The sequence below is a fragment of the Vanacampus margaritifer genome, chromosome 17 (assembly GCF_051991255.1).
Source record: "Vanacampus margaritifer isolate UIUO_Vmar chromosome 17, RoL_Vmar_1.0, whole genome shotgun sequence".
NCBI classification, from domain to species: domain Eukaryota; kingdom Metazoa; phylum Chordata; class Actinopteri; order Syngnathiformes; family Syngnathidae; genus Vanacampus; species Vanacampus margaritifer.
The window spans coordinates 16,230,673-16,251,169 of record NC_135448.1 but is presented as its reverse complement, the minus strand read 5'-3'; the positions used below and the strand labels follow the sequence as shown (position 1 = coordinate 16,251,169).

The 20,497-nt window shown below is 37.2% G+C and overlaps 1 protein-coding gene across 3 annotated transcripts in view; it reads right to left on the bottom strand.

Moving 5' to 3' along the window:
• The window catches only part of dlgap3 (discs, large (Drosophila) homolog-associated protein 3), a 108,169-nt gene that overhangs the window by 43,670 nt on the left and 44,002 nt on the right, over window positions 1–20,497 (bottom strand). For 2 of the 3 annotated variants that reach the window (XM_077548576.1, XM_077548574.1), the window contains exon 2: window positions 7,151–7,254. The exons of the other annotated variant lie outside the window; for it this stretch is intronic. The gene's annotated coding sequence lies outside the window, so the exon portion shown is untranslated. The remainder of the gene's footprint in view (window positions 1–7,150; window positions 7,255–20,497) is intronic. 3 annotated transcript variants of the gene reach the window in all.

Here is a 20,497-nt window from a genome sequence, read left to right as displayed (position 1 = left end):
CAATGTGTCATATCCCAGTGAGAAAACATCATAAATAAAAGATTGCCTGAGTGTGTTTTTATGCTCACAGTGTCTCGAGTGGTTTGCTGACATCACTCCTCACATTCTCAAATCGTGCTCATCATGTCCATGTGCTAAATTTGTATTGCTTATTGAATATTATCCCTCCCTATTCACAACTGTGTGGAAAGAGCTACCTTGAGGAAAATATACAGTGCCTTCCAAAAGTATTGGAACAATTCATTTGTTTTTGTTGTATCTTGAAGACATTTGGGTTTCAGATCAAAAGTTAAGAATTCCAGCTTTTATTTCATGGTATTTTCCATCTAGATGAGTTTACTAGAACATGTGACTGGTGGTTGTTTGGGGTTGCTCAGATGTGCCTTTTAGATTGATTGCTTAATCATTAGTGTTGTTTTTGGCTTTGAATTTCACCTGTGAGACTGAATTTGCTGTTATTGCTGTGACAAGAAGCCCAGAGAGCTATCAACATACAACAAAACAACGGAATTGACCTTGTCGTTCCAATACTTTTGGGGAACTATAATTGTTGTTTTTAATAAGTCATTCAAACCCAAACACATTTTTAATACTTTGTTCTTCACTCCCAAAAACGTATTTATACGTTTTATGTTGTTGTTTTATGCAAGAGCATACAGAAGGCTTTGATGCAGCTTCTGACATGAAGAGGTGGCTTAAAGCAATCGTAGTTATTATAAAAAAAATGGCCAGCAGGTGGCAGCAGAGTTTAAGAGATCAGAAATTGCTGCAATTTTTATAGCAATAGAATATAATATTCTGTGTGCCTTAAAAAATGAGTCAAACTTCAGTGAAAATGACTAAAGTGAACATTTCTGGGAGCGAATGGGTAAAATTTCAGAGGTTTTGTTGTTGTTTTTGGTGGATACGGTAATATTAAGGGGTTAAGCGTTTGGTGAAAACAATCCGGATGTTAAAAATTTACTAGATCAAGGTTGTTCTGAACTCAATGTGTGTGTGCATGTGTGTGACAAGCACATGTTATTTCAGCTGCGAGTGGCAGGGAGCAAGAGGCTGTGGGTGGCTCAAATTTTCAACTGCCCTCAATTCCCGCTGGACGCAGAATACACACACATGCTGTCAAACGAACATGATCCCGAAGCGGCATGCGCACACACACACGGTTCGTTTCCCCCCCCACCAAGTTTCACAACAACGCCTTTTGTATTTCAGCAGCTTTTTGTTCCAAGGGGATGTGTTTTAGGCTCAAACCGACTCATTACCTGCACTGACTGAGTCACAACTGAGGATGAAAGCGGGAGAAGCGATGAGGCGATTACGACACATAGAAGTGGGGGATGCAATTTTCTTTTTTTTTCAGGCCCTCGTTGCGTGTGATTGTGTGCGAGATGGCATTGCGGGAATGACAAATCAAAGACGGGAGAAAAACAAATCCTGGGGAGTTTTCACCTTCCCTGGAACAGATCCATGCTGCGTCCTCGCCGCTGGCTCGTGATCAATCAAAGGGTGTGTGAGGACGGAGTGGAGAGAGGACAACTGGTCTTAGTCAGCAGAAGCATCAATGAGGGGGCGTCAATATGTCGTATACACGTATGGAGGACCAAAACTGCCCAAATTCAAAATAAATAAATACATAAATAAATAAAACGGATATTAAAAATATAATTCAAAAATTAAATACCAAAAATAAATAAAAATGGAAATAAAAATAACAAAATATATATATCCCTAAATAAATAAATAAAAGTAAAAAATACAGATAAAAAACGAGATTCAAAAATTTAAAATATATTGAAATAAAGACAAAAATAATTATATACAGTAGATAGAATTAAATATCCATCAATAAATAAAAACGCTGTGCTCTCACATTTATTTATTTCATGCTGCAGACGCTCTGTCAAGTCGAAATGTTATTCAAATGAGGGGGCTGGGATGTCTTGGCACCACCCCCTCATTTGAATAGCATTTCGACCTGACAGAGCGTCTGCAGCATGAAATATTTTTTAATCTCATTTTTATTTTTTTATTGTTACTTTCATTTATTTATTCGGGGTAGTTGGTTTAATTGCCATTTATATTTATATTTTTGCATTTAACTTTTTAATTACATTTTTTATATAAATTTTTATTTTCGGTAGTATTTATTTATTTAGGGTATATATATATTTTGTTGTTTTTATTTCCATTTATATATATTTTTTATATTTAATTTTTTAATATTGTTTTTTATTTTCACTTCTATTTATTAATTTATTAATTTAGTTTTAATTTTGGCAGTTTTGGTCCTCCATATACACGTCTTCTCGTCTTGATTCAAATCCTGTATGGACGCTCATCATTATAATAAGAAAGCCCCATTAAAAGAGGATCACTGGCAGCGCCATTGTTGGTTGACTATGAGCGAACAAAATATGAAAAGACTTCTTGGAAGGATTAGTGCTAATCTGTAGTTGCAATACATATCATCCACAAATGCAATTTAATTGCAAGAATCATTAATGGCAGCGTTATAATCCTCAGTAAAACAAACAAGTCATAAGCACTGCACAATCACATCAGTCATTTTTGTAGATTAAATTAAAAGTCTTTTGGGTTTTTGCAGATACTGACAGTGGCAGTTTGGCCGACAACCGGAGTTAAGATTAAAATGATCTTGATTTTCAAAGTAAAAAGTACGAGTGGACTCATTTGTCTTATGTGGAGGAATGACCAAGCTATCACTTTGGACTCTTTTCTCGCTTTGAGCACCACTGCACTGATTTAATCTTACAATCTCCACTAAATATTGACATTTCACGTTCTATTGCCTTAATATTGCAAAAGTGAAATATATCAGAGTTTATTTTTAACGGACTTACCCGTTATGAGAATACATTTACTGTAGTTTATTAACTATATCGTGTCTTAAATGTACATCATCACCCAATTTTTTTTTTTAAATAATTTTAATTTTTCTTTAATTTTGTCAACGACAAAAAAAAATAAAAATCTCTCACAATGTCACAATGTCCCATCACTGGTGAGCTATTTTTAGAACAGCCCTGTGGGATTCTCGTGGTCCTTGGAGGCAGTGCACTTTGACTTTTTTTTTTTTGGTGGGAGACTGGAACAGATTAATGACATTTCCATTCATTTCAATGGGGAAAGGTGATTTGAGAGTGAAGAGTTGTTCATATTTGCTGTTTGCCGCAGCAATTTGAAATAATCAAAGCTCTTGGATCAGCAATGTTAATCCTCCACTTAATTGGCCAGAGTGAGCGACTGGCTATAACTGGTTGGTGTCACTATGGCGACTGAACGGAAGATTTGACGCGTCTTGTGTTGCTTTTCTGTCTCCATCTGTAAAGGCAGAAAAGCATGTGTTGACGCAGCTGCGCACAAGTGTGTGTTGGTTGTAAGCGATGGGACGTGGCCACCAGATCTCTGCTGCTGTCTAATTATCCGCATGTGATGGATGACTTTGATTAAAGCGCATGAAGGCCGAGACAGTCGGCGCCTCCCTCTATTCCCCTCCGCCCCTCTTTTTGTTTCGCGCCCGCTCGATGCTTTGGGACTGGAGTAGTTCAGAAAAGATGAGCTCTCACTTCAGCGCTGATAAAAGATATCCATAAATCATCATGAGGTAGCAAGAGAGGGCTGTGAGAATGAATTACACAGAAAAGATGGACAACTAGAGAGCAGTATCGCTGGTGCTTACAGAAAATTAGTTTAGATTTTATATTGGGAGGCTTTGCGATGAGTCGTCATTTTTCATTTGGCGACAGCTAACTGTGATCTTACAAAAACTACACAAATTCTCAAGGAGGTCGGCATATGTAAAGGATGTATTGAATATCTAAATCAGTTGTTCTTAACCAGTCAATCACGTTGCATTGTTTGGCTGTGCTGCAGGGAATTTGTTGCACTTTGTAGTCGAGTTGTGACTGTTGTGATTGTACATCATGTGATTTCTTTCTGTTAATCCCTTCATACTAAGTCCAGCAAAAAAAGAAAATGGTTGGATGAATATGTGCTATATGAAATCACATGTATAATGGAACGTATGGTGTTCCACAGGGTTCAATTCTGGGGCCTTTGCTGTTTTCATTGTATCTGCTGTCTCTGGGTTCCAGCACAACTAACTATCGAGCAAAACTAAAGGAACGTGCCATCAACTCATTCACTACCAGCTATTTTCACTGATGCAACCCCCTTCGCTCCTGGCTGTTTTACTGGCCCACAGAATATTGTGTTCTATTACTATATATATATAAAAATGGACCCTACCAAAAAAAAAAGATTAGAGTCTCTTCTTTCATCAGGAAAAAAGGTATATTTGTATCATCATTATTCACATATCTGTTGAAAACACTGGGGAAAAGAGCTTTTTTGCAACGTGGCCCTGGTTGAGCTCTTATAGTCTGCTGCCACCTGCTGGCCGTTTTTTGGGAATGACTACCATTGCTTTAAACACTCTCATCAGGTCAGAGACTGCATCAAAGCCTTCTGTATGCTCTAGCGTTAAAATAAAAAAAAACATTTAAATACGTTTTTGGGACCATGGCAATATTTAAAATACAACGTTTTTCTACGTTTTTGGGAGCAAATGAGTTAAAAAATTTTGCAACATGCCAAAATATAGCATCAGCTAATGGTCTTTTTGCTATCTTTACTGTATCTGTCACAGTGCAAAAAAAATGAGCACTACAGTGATTTACAACAATAGATTTATCGTTTATTTACCAACTTTTGAATTGAACCTAAGCATTATTTTTTTTAAAGAAAAATAAACAGTATTGGGAGTGTGAGTTGAAAAAGCACACATGCAGGATGGCGACAGCAGAGAAAACAATTTCCAGACCAATTCTCTTATCTACAACTGATAAGCCGCAACTGAACAAAGGAAGAAGCACAATTGATAACTTGTATTCCTGCTGGCTGACTTATATCCGCTTCATCAAAATTGTTGTGTTCAACAATCAACATCCTAACGTGCCTCCCAATGGGATGCTTCTAATGCTGCAGTTTAAAATCGTCTCCCCCCAGAAAGTGCTCAAATACATGCACCTGATACATTACAGTCATTGGAGATCATGTTTTGATTGCTCATCTTTTTCGTCTCACTCATTCAAGAGTAATTTAAGCATTCAACTTCCAGTCGGCACAACGTGTTAGGTGCCAAGGATGATTTGCCAATTTTGGGATCATTTGAGGGCCCATTTGCAGCAGTTATGTGGAATAATAACAGCAGTTTAGTGAATGATTTTATTTTTTTTATTTTTTGGGGCTCAGTAATTAGGAAAGGCGTGTAATTGCTCTGGCACAGGGTAAAAACGGGATAAAGATTTTCAAAATGACCTCAGGAATATTTGGACTGATTGGCTTGGCAAGTCATCACACTGAGTCACACAATATGCTATGGGCTTCCACAAAAATGTTGACTTTTTTCCCAACCATGTTCCAGCCAAACAATACTCAACTCACGAGTAGTCACCGATACAGATACCGAGTCCCAATAGCACTAGTACTTTTGATACGTAAAAATTGCCCCCAAAAAACAATAACAGATCTTAATAGAAACCATCAACACAATACAAAAATGCAATATAAGAGCACACGACTGCGTACAATCATCCTGAAATCTAATAACATGACAAAAACATTTGCATAAAATGCAATCTACTCACCAGAGAAGCTGATTATGAAACACAATGTATGCAGATCACTAAAGACATGTTTTGCTAGTCTTTGCCTCCTAATACACTCAACAGTAAAAAAAAAACAAAAAAACATTTGATGTTTTTTAACTTTTTTTTTCTTTGTACAGCACTTTGGTGTCAACTTCTGTTGTCTTTTTTAGTGCTATTTAAATAAAGTGATCTAGTATGGTATGGTAAGGTCAGAAGTAGGGACTTAACGATAACGTCAATATCGTGATATCGCAATATCAAAACTGCCACAGTATCGTCGTCGTCATGCCACAATATTAAAAGCAGCACATCTGTTAAAAATGTCGTTGATTTCCATTTGCGCAATTCTAGCACCCTCTGGTGTTTTTTTTTTTTTTTTAGTGCAGTTTAATTTTGATACAGCATGTTTTGTCCCTCATATGTTTAAAATCCTTGCCATGAAGGGCAATGTAATATGTGTGGAGGAACTCAATGTGTGCAATGCGTTAGCTTTATTTTTTAGTATGAGCTCATATTTTTCTACAATATCGTAACCTTTTTTTAATATCGCCACCCTCCCCCGAAAATCGTGCTAATTGTGTACCGTGAGGTTCATATCGTGATAATATCATATTGCGACGTTTGGATAGTTTTGCTCTGACCAACCAATCAGAGGTTGGAAACATGCTGATGTCCGCAGAAACGTCCCATTGCTAACATAGTTTGTTATATCAACCTTCACTAGTGATTCCGAAGGCCCTGGGCAGATTACATTGACATAGCAACACATAAATGAAATCTGAATGGGACAAACAAACAAAAAAAAAAGCAGACGTACTGGAATTACTGTAGAAAAGAAAAATGCTACAAAAGGAACAATGTTTCAAATGTCTACGTTGACAGATATAATCCAATCTGAAAATAAAGGTAAAATAATAAAGATTGAATCAGTGGCGAACGCAAATAAAATCATTCAATTACAGTTGAGCTGATGGATCCAGTTGTGCTTGCAGGCACCAGATTTCCGACAAAAAAAAACCCTCTGGAGCACAGACGTGAGCAAAAAGGAGGTTTATGGCTAAGAATAGCGGTACAACCTCGGCCCCCGCCTGCTATTTTTCAATTTAATCCCGTGCCAGCTCCGACTTGTCAGCCGCGCTTCTCTCTTTTCTCCATCAACTGTGGCCGTTCAAGAATAACGCTTATGTGACCGCTGACCCCGGAGAAAGCAACGTATGAAGCCAAAACGACAAGAGGACAACAACTCCGCTTCACACCTAAAACGGCTGCCGAGAGTGAGTGGCATGCACTTCCTTGGAGCTACTTCACTGGCTGCGGGTTAATCCTTGAGAGGTCCCAGCGGGCTCGCTCGCGCACTCCTCAAGGGGATGAATTTCAAGGACGCGCCAGGCAGAAGTGGGATTTCTACGTGCTAGGTGACGACGAGCAGCGGGAATGACACTCGAGCGCCGGTGTACATGCGCATATCGGCTACTTACCACAATCTCGTCGGGAAATGGTGCTCCATGTTTACTTGGTGGGGGGTGGGGATGGGGGGGGGGGGAGAAACAGCCGACTTTATACTTCACTCACAGTCCCTCTGCTGTAAAAATAGAGAGAGAGAGAAAAAAGATCAGGGAAGCTGCACATAAGCCCATACGTGCCTACAGAGCATTTCTTTTTCTCTGTAATGGTAACTATGTAGTCTGACCTGTAAATGGGTCCCTGGTGATGCCTGAAAATGGACTGTGGTATGAGCCACCCCCCCCCCCCCCCCCAACCCCTTCCCTTCACTGCCTGGCTACAGCTGTAGCACCCCCTCCCCAGGAATAATAAAAAGGAGGGATGATCAGAGAAAATGATGTGCTGAGAGTGTGTATATGGGGGGGGGGGGGGTGTACTAGATGACAACATTAGTGATGGAAAGAATATAAGAAAAAAGGGAAGGGGTGAGGGTGCGAGAGGCAAGAGCTAATTGTGTGCATGCTGCATTCAGTTGCCCTCTTAGTGTGTAAAACGTATGACTTGGCTTGACTTCGTTTAATCTGATTAAGGGGGGAAATAGTCAAGGTGACAGCAGGAATGCAACAAAAGTGAGCACACCCCAAAGTGAAACTGTCCAAATAGTAAAACTGCTTAGTAAATTGTTGTGGAAATAATGGTTATACTGTATTATGAGAAACACTTTGGTTACACTATAATGCTGATAATAATAATATTTATTGTTATTGTTGTTGTTATTATTGTTATCATCATCATCTTATTATTATTATTGCTGTTGTTATGTAAAAGCCAACTACATATGGCATGTTTATTGCGAATAAGAAGTGTATTAATTCTCATTAAGTCTAATAATATACCAGATAGCCTAATAGTATACTACGTTTAGCAGAATTTACAAATTATATAAAAAAAAGAAGAGATTTTGATGTTGAAAAAAAAAAAACTGAGCTTACTTTTTGTTGTTCAGTTTTGTTTCTTATTTACTTCAATTGTTTTTTTTTTCTTATTATTTTTTGCTGTTTACAAATTTTGGCTTCACAATTTTTATTTTCATTATTTTTTATGCATGTTCGAAATAAAAATCCAAATCAATATAAAAAAAAATATGGGAATGGGAGCAGGTGTGTTCAATTTCGCTCATGCTCTAATTGCTGATAAACTGATTACAACAAAAGTGAGCACACCCCTCAGGGAAATTGTCCCAATTAGGCCCCCCATTAGCCATTTTCCCCTCCCTGCTGTTTTGTAAATCGTTACTGTTATATGGTCTCAGGTGAGAATGGGAGCAGGTGTGTTAAAGTTTGCTCACGGGAAGTTAAAAAATACCTGAAAAAAAAATGTTCGGGGTGTGCGCACTTTTGCGAGATACTTTATCCTTCTATTAGTGTAAGCAGCTAGACTTTTCTTCATCTCTGCTTCTAAGTTATCTTACACACGCCCTTTGTAAGCGAGGGCTTGCATCTCCATGGCAACAGCGGCCCATGTACACTATACACTATAGCCGCCTTAAAAGACGACTCCCGCACAATTCCCAATAAATTCTCCTTGTGGTTGCGTTGCGCGGGGAAGAATCAAGTCGTGGCAACGCCGCGACCCGACGGGATCAAAAGGCCGAACGCGTACTATTGAACGGGCGACGATACGTGTTGTGCTGCAGATTCTCTCATTGATTTGCCGGAGTTTTGTGTGCGTAGTCATGCGAGTGTGGGAGTGACGCGTTGCTAGCTTTCTACCGAGATAATTAGAACACAACTCTTTTGCTGTCCCTGCAGGACACTGATCCAGCTGCTTTTACCTAATATAGGTCAGCCTGTGACAAAGACCACTGCATGGACGCTGATCAGCTTGGCCTGCACGCAAATAATGCTGTTGCATATACAGTTTACAGGGATGTGATTTTTCCGCTAATTGGCGGAATTCCGCTTTTTTTATCTCCAAAAATAAAAATTTAAAATTTCCTTTTTTTTCTCTTTTTTTTTCTTTTTTTTTTTGTGTACGCACATGACTCAGACAGATAACATCTTCTGCTATAACAAAGACATTTGTGGTATGTTCTAATATGAGTTACTTTTCATTTGTTCATGAAATTTGAACTCTTCAACATTATTTATGTGTTAACTTAGTAATCACATTAGTTAGATATGATGATATTCTCAGTGATAGTTTTTTAAAAGCAAAGGCAGTCCAATGTTTTTGAATGTGACTGATTTTGAGTTGACTAAAACTGCCATTTTATATGGGATAGTTCAATATACATTGAACATTTATGCTGTTGTTTTGTCTATTTCAGACCCCCGGCTAAATTTTCAGATAATTTCACTTTGGTCAAATCACATCCCTGAGTTTATTGTACAGACGAGAGAATGGTGTCCACAAAGCCAGCATGAATTGCTTCTTGGCGTTTCGATGACAATAAATACTGGATGTCTGTCATCATACACATTGTTGGTTTTTAACTCATTCACTGCCATTGACGGCTATAGACGTCAAAAGTTAATTTGAACTATTTCTATTAGTTTCATATTTTTTTCCCACTCTTGTTAACAAGAGTATGAAAACCTAGATTTTTTTTATTGTACATTTAGAACAGATATAAAATTTGTGATTAATCGTGAGTTAACTAGTGAAGTCATGCGATTAAATTACAATTAAAAATTGTAACCGCCTGATGTCTCTAATTTTTAATAATCTCTTTTAAATCGCGTTAGGCGATATTTTTTTTTAATTGTGATTAATTGCATGACTTCAATAGTTAACTCACGATTAATCAAAAACATTTTTTCTAGGTTTTCATACCCTTGTTAGGAAAAGTGGGGAAAAAATTAAACTAACATTTCTTCCCCACTTTTGTTAACAAGAGTATGAAAACCTAGAATAAAAAAAAGAAAAGAATTTGTGATTAATTGTGAGTTAACTAGTGAAGTAATGCGATTAAATTACGATTAAAAATTGTAACCGCCTGACGCCCCTAATTTTTAATAATCTTTTCTTTTTTAAATCGCGTCAGGCGATTAAATTTTTTAATTGTGATTAATTGCATGACTTCAATAGTTAACTCACGATTAATCAAAAATTTTGTATGTACAATATTTTTTTTGTATGTACAATATTTTTTTTCTAGGTTTTCATACCCTTGTTAGGAAAAGTGGGGAAAAAATTAAACTAACATTTCTTCCCCACTTTTGTTAACAAGAGTATGAAAACCTAGAATAAAAAAAAGAAAATAATTTGTGATTAATCGTGAGTTAACTAGTGAAGTCATGCGATTAAATTACGATTAAAAATTGTAACCGCCTGACGCCCCTAATTTTTAATAATCTTTTCTTTTTAAAATCGCGTTAGGCGATATTTTTTTTTAATTGTGATTAATTGCATGACTTCAATAGTTAACTCACGATTAATCCAAAATTTTGTATGTACAATATTTTTTTTCTAGGTTTTCATACCCTTGTTAAGAAAAGTGGGAACATTTTTTCCCCACTTTTGTTAACAAGAGTATGAAAACCTAGAATAAAAAAAAGAAAAGAATTTGTGATTAATTGTGAGTTAACTAGTGAAGTCATGCGATTAAATTACGATTAAAAATTGTAACCGCCTGACGCCCCTAATTTTTAATAATCTTTTCTTTTTTAAATCGCGTTAGGCGATATATTTTTTTTAATTGTGATTAATTGCATGACTTCAATAATTAACTCACGATTAATTTAAAATTTTATATGTACAATATTTTTTTCTAGGTTTTCATACCCTTGTTAGGAAAAGTGGGGAAAAAATTTAACTAACATTTCTTCCCCACTTTTGTTAACAAGAGTATGAAAACCTAGAATAAAAAAAAAAGTGTGATTAATCGTGAGTTAACTAGTGAAGTCATGTGATTAATTCCAATTTAAAAAAAATTAATCGCCTCTTCCCCCTTGCGCCACAACTTAGACCTGCTTTTTCTTTTCTTTTTTTCTTTTTAAACCTGGGCTAAAGTCCAGTCTGCTTTGTGTCAGTCCATCAGCCTGCCCTAGCATGATCTGCCAAATTCCCGAACACAGTCAACTCGACTTGCCCCGCACGAAAATTTTGGTAGAACATTCAAACTCCACAGACGAAGCTCAGATTCGAACCATTATTTATTTATTTACATGTTAAATACATCCTTGGTCATCTCCTGCGTGCCTGCGATGGATCAAAGCCAAATCACAGGGACTTAGGCAAGAACTGCATTTGCTACAACTGGGCTGCAGCCAAGTTGAAGAAGAGACAGCCGAGTGTGGAGAGAGAGAGGAAAGTAATTATCTTCTCTCTTCTTCTGCCTGTCGGTCATCATGTCAAAGTAGCACGGAGCAAGTATACTTCGCCTCTTCAAGTGCCTGCGCCAACCCATCCCTCTGATAACTCACCATAAAATCAACGTTATGTGCTTTTGAGCTGATGGGGCAATAATTGGTATAAATTACACGGACAACTCGTGGCCTTTGTGATAGTTTGATTTTCGGAAGAGGGGGTCAGCATAATGTCGCATTGCGGGAGATCCGCGCAATCTTCTCTGCTTCTTTCAGCCAGAACGGTGCAACGCTAGCAAGTGGGGTCACGCAGGGCTTAAAGCTGCGGGTATTTATACAAATAAAATCAATATTTAATGGGCCGCTTCTCTACTGACTCTCTCTCTATCTTCTCCAACAAGACGCTGCAGTGGGGGGCATTAATTAGGGCCAGACATGCGCCAAGGATTCCCTACAGGGTGCAGCAGTAAGTCCAGTTCATACCAAGCTAGCAGAGGACCCATTTGACTTGATCTAACCACTGCAGTCAGGTACCATTCATCTGGTTTCCATCCAATCCAAAACATTTTCCGGGGAATATTTAAAAGAAAACGCTAACGCTTGCACGTTGGATCAATCAAAGCTAGTACAGAGGGATTTTAATCGCATTAATGTGTTATCACACAGGGCTGGAGTATCTTCACTTGTAGACTTGTGTGCACATTAGTCAGATCTTTGAACTGAAGATTTTCCTCCCTCACTTCCAAATATTCTCTGTCAAGTCACTCTCAAATTGGAATTAAATCCCTCTATGTTCTTTCCACCAAGTGAAACTTAATTTAAAATGGGAGTTGGATGTTTATTATTTCAAACACAAGAGCCACAAAATGTTTTGTTTTTGAATTCGGCAAGTTTTGTCCTGATGGGAGGATATTACATTTTTACACATCATACACTACTATTTATCTGCTAGTTGCCACAGATACTTGAGAAAGTAACTTAGTTACTTAGTTTACAGATTACTCGATTTTAAAAGTATCTTCGTTGCTTTAAAGATTTATTTAAATAAAAAGTAACTAAATTGGATTACAAGTTACTTCATTAGTTACATTTAACTCATTTGCTCCCAAAAACGTATAAAACGTAATATCACAGTGGTTCCAAAAACGTATTTGTATGTTTTTTGTTTTTTTTATGTTAGAGCATACAGAAGGCTTGAAGGAAGAGGTGGCTTAAAGCAATGGTAGTTATTACAACAACAAAAACGGACAGCAGGTGGCAGCAGAGTATAAGAGATCAACCAGGACCATGTTGCAACAAGCTCTTTTTGCCAGTGTTTTCAACAGGTTTGTGAATAATGATTAAACTTCGCTATAATCTAATGCTAATTGCTGCAAAACGGAAACAGATACTTTTTCTTTTTTCTTTTTTGTCCTGATGAAAGAAGAGACTCTAATCTTTCTTTTGGTAGTTTTTATAGCAATAGAACAGAATATTCTGTGGGCCTTGCAAAATCAGTCAAAATCCATTAAAACTGCCGGGAGCAAAGGGGGTTGCTTCAGTAAAAATGGCTGTGAGTGAATTTGCTAGTTGCCAGTTACATAAAAAAGTAACTTGGTTACTTTACAGATTCCTTTTAGTTTAAAAAGTAACTAAAATGTCTTACAAGTTACTTTATTAGTTACAGTTAAGAGATGCTGACAACCCAGTTTTCTAAGGATCATAAAATAAAACCTTTCGTGTACTTTCACTCTATTGTAAACTCCGATAATAAATACACTCTTTCACTGTATCAATTAAAAGTGGACAGTACTATTTTGTTTGTTACACCTCGCATGTATTATCTCTGTTCTGTCAGCTCAGTGTGCATGCAAACCCAACAGCTGTGTAAACGAGAAGCAGCGCAATAATTAAACCTCAACTGAGGAAGTGAGCGTTCTAAAGCTCGGCATCATTATGCCACTAGTGTCGCCTACTTTGCATAGACACCTTAATTAATTTCACTAAGCCTCTTTATGGTGCATCTGCTTTCTGGCATGTTGACCTACAAACGAGTGCCTCGTCTTAAGATCGGTGACCATTTACCCAGGGAGCGCTTGCTTGTTGTGTTTGTTAAATAGACGAGTTTGCATTCAGTGTGGTATTCTATGTTCAACTCTTGGCTTAACGTGACCATGGAGAAATATGGCGCAATCATAACTGGTCCAATGGGATGAAAAAAAATAGTGCGTTAGCCACAAGAATAGGAAGTCAAATGATTGCACAGTTACCTGTTGCTAGGCAGATTTCATGAGTCTGCCCAATAGGCCAGTTGCAAGGAAATAGTACGTGCTAGCCACACCCACTAGTCAGAAAAGGAAAGGTTTGCAAAGTCACTCGTTGCTAGGCAGAATTGCAATCTCCAAAGTGTTTTTTTTTTTTTTTGACATTTTACAGTTGAATAGCTAAAAAAAAAAACAGCTGTATCGAACATCCCTATTTTTGTGTGGATAATAATTCCTATGCAACACATTAATACAGTCATTTATCTTAGTCTTTTTTTCATCAAATCCACAAAACCAACATTTCCAGCAAAAACACGCTGGGCACTTTGCATATTCATTTCGCCACAACACAACAAAACCAGTTCGCAAAGCGTCAAATGTGGCCTCATGTTAGCAGCTATTAACAAGCGGGTGACTTGAAGAACGACTAAACTGATGATTAATTCATCCCGCCACCTCTGTTAAATCCCGAAGTCCCGCTGATACCCCCCCCGGAGCATACGCGTATAATCGGTAGCGTTGTCATTACTCGCCATGCGACTTGTGAAAGATTTGTGTGTGCGTGGGTGTCAGAAAATGCTCAAAACTCCGTGCCGGGGTGATCTTCGGAATGTAATTTAATGCCTGCATCCTTTCACACCCCCGAAACCAAATCCCTTGCTTGCCGATGCATTACAGATCATTAGACAAACATACTGGCTGAGCACTGATTACAAAACTGAATGATGCATACTCTTTTTTTTTTTTTCCATGTGTGTGTAAATGTGTGCATAATTGTGTTTCAGTTCAAACAATGAGGTCATTTCAGATAGACTGTCTCAAGGTAATGAAGAGGATGTCCATTAGAGGCAGACTATTGGTAATGTGATACCAGGGTTACGGCGAAGGTTAAGGCGTCATCCGAGACCGCGTCATCGGCCTTCGCTCAAGGTCACTTGCAGGGCATCAATGACGGACAATCGCATTCATTTTCTGTTTATTTGCGCTCGTCTTTCAAACAGCACTTGGTGTTCGTGTGGAAACGTTAGGTGGAAATCCGAGTCGCTAGTCAGCTTCAATGCACCTCAACAAAGTCAGTTTGAATTAAAGTCGCAGTATATAGGGGTGTTAAAATCAGTGCATTCATTTTGAGTTCATTTAAAGTTCCTTTAACGCCACAAATTTCTTGAATGTGCGATTAATGACCGCCGCTTACTTGGAAAGCCTGTACTGGAATTTAGCTAATAATTTAGCAGTAATACATTTAATAATAATGCATATATTTGTGGAGACTGGGTTCATTCAAGTTACTCCATGTTAAAGATTAGATAGCTCTTAATATGAAAAGAAAAATGCACTGAGCTGTCACCAATGTCTTACAAATGCAATTATGCCATCTAGTGGCACAAAAATGACCTAATCACAAATAAATATCACACTCGTTTTTTTTTTTTTTTTTTTTACAGTACAGTACATCTTTTCAATTTTAACTCAATTTGATAAAGAATTATGAAATTACTGTATCAATGACTAAAAGATGCAGCCCTATTTCGATTAATTTAACCCCCCCCCACACAAACACTTTTATGTTAACAAGAGAATGAAACTTGAGAAAAAAAGAATGAAAATAAATAAATAAATATATATATATTTCATCTTTTTTTCATACGTTTTTAAAACTCTTGTTAAATAAAAATTGTTGACAAATATCCGTGACTTCCCGCGATGCGTGCCCTAATACAAATGTGGTTGTATGTCTTAGTTCATTGTAAATTTATAGCAGTTCATAAGGTTATTTTACGTTAAAGACATATACATTAGACGTTCAAATGAGTGTTAAACATTGAGTCATCGATTTCTGTTGAGGCGAATTTTCTGCCATTAGGTGGCGTTAGCGTTTCATGTTGAATGTTGGCTACAGGAGCAGTACAGTTTTTGCTTCAAATTAAGAGCAAATTTGATTCGAACATGAAGCAACTTGTTCATTCCTGCCCATTTAATTCATTGTAAATTAAAACTAGACCCTAGTAACATTATATATATATTCATATTCTATTAATTATTGCTAAATTATGTTATAGTCACTCCTTTGTACAACATTGTATGCCATTATTTTGTTAAGTTTTAAATTACAGGGATGTGATTTTTCCGCTAATTCGCGGAATTCCGCTTTTTTATCCCCCCCCCCCAAAAAAAAAATCTATTTATTTTTTTTATTTTTTTATTTTTTTATTTTTTATTTTTTTTGTAGTAGTTCATTGTGTATGCACATGACTCCGACAGATAACATCTTCTGCTATAACAAAGACATTTGTGGTATGCTCTAATATGAGTTACTTTTCATTTGGTCATGATATAATTATTTCTTCATGCTACCCCCCCCCCCCCCCAACCCCCACTGGGCACTGCCCTGGACCTAGCTGGGTGCCAGCGGCCCCCAGACCCCCGGCTAAATTTTCAGATAATTTCACTTTGGTCAAATCACATCCCTGTTAAATTGGGAGCGCGTTGTCATTAGTGACGTAGCTTTCCTGCTAACGGACCAGACATTATAGCATCGATGATTGTATTAAGAAGACCATTTGTAATTGTAATGGTTACCTAAGAACATTTTGCGGCAGACCAGCTCTAAATAAAAGGACAAAAAAAGAAAGAAAGAAAAAAATCAGTGCTCGATTCAAAACATCTTCCTCAAGAAACACTTGCTAATTTTGTCTCTCTGGAAAAAGGCCAGGCTAGAAATAAATAGCGAATTGTCCTTTGCTTTTACTTCAGCTCATTTCAGCGAGTCAGCCTTCATGATTTCATTTTTACCAGTTGACTGTGTTTGCACCTGCAATATTCACTGTCACTCAAGCGCATTTACATTTTCTCCCCCACACTCCCTTTTGAAAATACTTTCCAAAGCGTGTTTAAAAGAGAACAAATGAGACCTTTATGGCTGCCTAATTTGCACCAGTAAGAAGCATGACGTGCAAGACACATTCACGGGCCTTTTAAGTTATTTGGAGTTTTCTTTTTTTGGACTATTTTCGGCGAACAAGCCACTTGATTTGAAGGCTACGCGGTGAGTGAAATGTGGATTTGTTTCACCAAAGAGATTTCAGATTCCCCCTTCTCGGTTTACTGCAGCAGAGTTCAATATGTCTGCAAACGTAGCGTGGCTTCAGAGCGACTACCCGATTCACTGTGACAAGCGTTTTTGAAAGCTCACAATGGGGCGTGCCGGCTAATATTCAAATTTTAACCAGGTGTGCGGGTGCGCTACAAAGCTTGAAATTCAGCCATTGAAAGAAATGCGCATCTTGTGAAAAAATGTAATCGCCTGAAGCCCCTAATTTTTTATAATCTTTTCTTTTTCTTTTTTTTTTTAAAAAAAGAAAAGATTATTAAAAACAAAAAATATAAATAAAATTACTTCTTTTTTTTAAAGAAAAAAATTAGCGGCGTCAGGCAATACTTTTCCCCCCCGTAATTTATTGCATAACTTCACTAGTTAACTCACGATTAATCACAAATTTTATATCTGTTCTAAATGTACAATATTTTTTTCCTAGGATTTCATACTCTTGTTAACAAAAGTGGGGGAAAAAAAATAGAAATAGTTCAAACGAATTTTTGACTTCTATAGCCGTCAATGGCAGTGAATGAGTTAATAACAAAAACAATAAAAAAGAAACGACTTGGCCAATGTTTCTTCTGTACAATCATCTGGCATTTTCGTTTGGCCTTGGCGGAGGTCTGTACTCGGTGCCATCTCCAGTTTGCATGTTGCGGAATAGCAAATGTCCCGGTGACCTTTCAGGAACTCTGCAAACCAAACCGATCCAGGCACACAGACATCACTTTGTGTTTTGCACGTACAGACGAAAGTTTGATAATAATAAAATAAAATAAAATAAAGTTGCTCGGTGGCTGTCATAGCTGCGTTGTCTTAAAAATATACGTTAACAAACATTGATACACAGCCACATAACCTGTATGGCTTTTTAGTCCAAAAAGCAACCAAAAATTTTTCTGTGATATTTCATCACTTTGATAAAACCCAGCTGCTTTTCGATTCCCGTTTCCCAAACCCCAATTACCAAGACAAAACGCTTTCTTTTCCCACTGACTGTGTAAATGTTAAAACTCAACTACAAGCACACAATGGCGAGAAAAAAAACACAAAAGTGAGCCCATAGCTGGACACTAATTAGGAGACGGAGTGCAAAGCATAGCAGCAGCTTCCAGTTTTGACAAGGAGGAATGTTGTCTTTTTGGACTTCTCTCCTCTCACCCTTTTCCTTTCCTCTCATTAATTGGCTTCTAAATGCCGTCACGCATGTGTGTGTGTGTGTGTGTGCCATGCATGAGAGCGCTTGCGGTGATTTGTTAGCATTAGGCTGCTGCGGCCCCCCCCCCCAGCGTGGGGCGACCGCATCATTAGAGAGGTTATTATGTTATTGTGTGTGACGATGACAAGTCGCCTGATGATGACCTCCGCACAATCTAGAAGAATTTAATGAAGCATTTCATGGGAGTTAGCAAAAAAAAAAAGTCTTACCAAAAATTGGTAATAAAGTGTCGCTATACTGAAACACTAAATGTTATATATATTTGGAGTCAGAGTTATTTTTAGTGGGGGTGTGAATCTGTGACAAATGACTCACGTCTTCTGTCTTTTTTTTCTTAGGCACGATAGTTTCAAATGATCAAAAAAGATGGGCATGTGGCGGCCCGCGACCGCACTCTGATTGGCCCCTTGATTAATAAAATAAAAAAAAAGAAGAAATAATAAACTAAATATAAAATATATAAAGAGCATGTATTTTTCACATATCGTCACTGCTATGTGAAAAACCTTGTGTCCATTTTTTTCCCCTTTTATTTTATTTTAGTTTATATTTTTCACACTCATGTCCATTTTTTCGCCAATTTTACCCCTTTTATTTATGTTCTTGGGATGAAACTGAATGCTAGACATCCCAAAAACCTAAAAAAAAAATAAAATATAAAAAAAATAAAATAAAATATAATCCAAGTATTCACACTTATGTCCATATTAATATATTTTTTTACGTTTTACGTAAAATGTGAATATAATAATTTTTTTCACACTTATGTCCATTTTCTTTTTCATTTTTATGTTTTTGGGATGAAACTGAATGCAGACATTCCAAAAAATATTTTTTTTAATGGGGTGAAAAATGGGCATAAGTGTTAAAAATACTTAAATACTTTAAAGGTTTTTGGAATGTCTAGCATTCAGTTTCATCCCCAAAACATAAAAATGGGAAAGAAAATAGGCAAGTATTTTTCACACTTATGTCTGCATTCAGTTTCATCCCAAAATGTCCATTTTTTTTCTATTGTTATTTCTTTATATTCCTATTTTTGGGATGAAACTGAATGCCGGCATCCCAAAAACGTAAAAAAAATTATATTAATATGGACATAAGTGTGAATACTTGGATTATATTTTATTTTATTTTTTTATATATATATATTTTTTTAGGTTTTTGGGATGTCTAGCATTCAGTTTCATCCCAAAAATAGGAATATAAAGAAATAACAATATAAAAAAAATTGACATTTCGGGATGAAACTGAATGCAGACATAAGTGTGAAAAATACTTGCCTATTTTCTTTCCCATTTTTTTATGTTTTGGGGATGAAACTGAATGCTAGACATTCCAAAAACCTTTTAAAAAAAAATGAATTATAATCTAAGTATTTTTAACACTTATGTCCATTTTTCCCCCCATTAAAAAAATATATTTTTGGGAATGTCTGCATTCAGTTTCATCCCAAAAACATAAAAATGAAAAAGAAAATGGACATAAGTGTGAAAAAACTATATTCACATTTTTGGGGGGGTCTATGTCCATTTGTTCCCCTTTTTTTATTTTTATGTTTTTGGGATGTCTCTGCATTCAGTTTCATCCCAAAAAATATAAAAATAACAAAATGGACATAAGTGTTTTTCACATAGCAGCAACGATATGATATGCTTGTCACCGCAAATAACAATTTTGCCACACATCTAGTTTGGGAATACGTGGTCGAATGTGGCCCCCACTGATGAGAAATTGTGTCCCCCCCCACCCCCCCCCCCCCAGTGTTTAAATTGGCCATCCTTGAATTAAAGGCGCTAAATGCACACATACACATAAACAGTGTGGACATGCCGCATACACCATGCCATAAAAATGCAAATAAATCTTGCCACTAATTATTTACTTAACTAATTACATACATTACATTTGCATGTACTGTAATTAGCATGCTTGCGTGTGTACTTTTGTGCATGTCTGTGTGTGGTTGTGTGTGTGTGTGTGTGTGATTACAGGTGTGTTAATAGGGCGCCCAAACTGATTTTTCTCCATTGCTTAACTGCACGTCGTCATGCTAGCAAAAGTAGCAAATAATACAAGCAAAATAAAAACGAAATGAAAAGCGACACACTCATTTTCTCTCCTCCCGAGATGTGGCACCAGCGCGCCGTGCCACCTCGCTTCCGCTTGTAGCCCTCAAGCAATACAGGGATTAGCCGAGAATTTGCTCTGTGAAGCTCCCACTGTTATGGAGCCGCTCTGATCGAATGAAATCCTTCTCGGTGCATTAAGACTTCCGCTTGCAATGAAAAGAAAAGGTATTCTCTACCAAACGGGATTCTCTCCATTAAGAAAGGCTGTTTGCACAATGTCACAGGAATCAATGGGTGGGGGGTGGGGGGGGGGGGGGTTGCTGTTACCAAAATGTTGCCTAGTAGCTTGCGGAAAATGACAATGGCGCTTCAAGTAACACATTACAATTGAACTCATTCACTGCCATTGGCGCCTATAAACGTCAAAAATTAATTTGAACT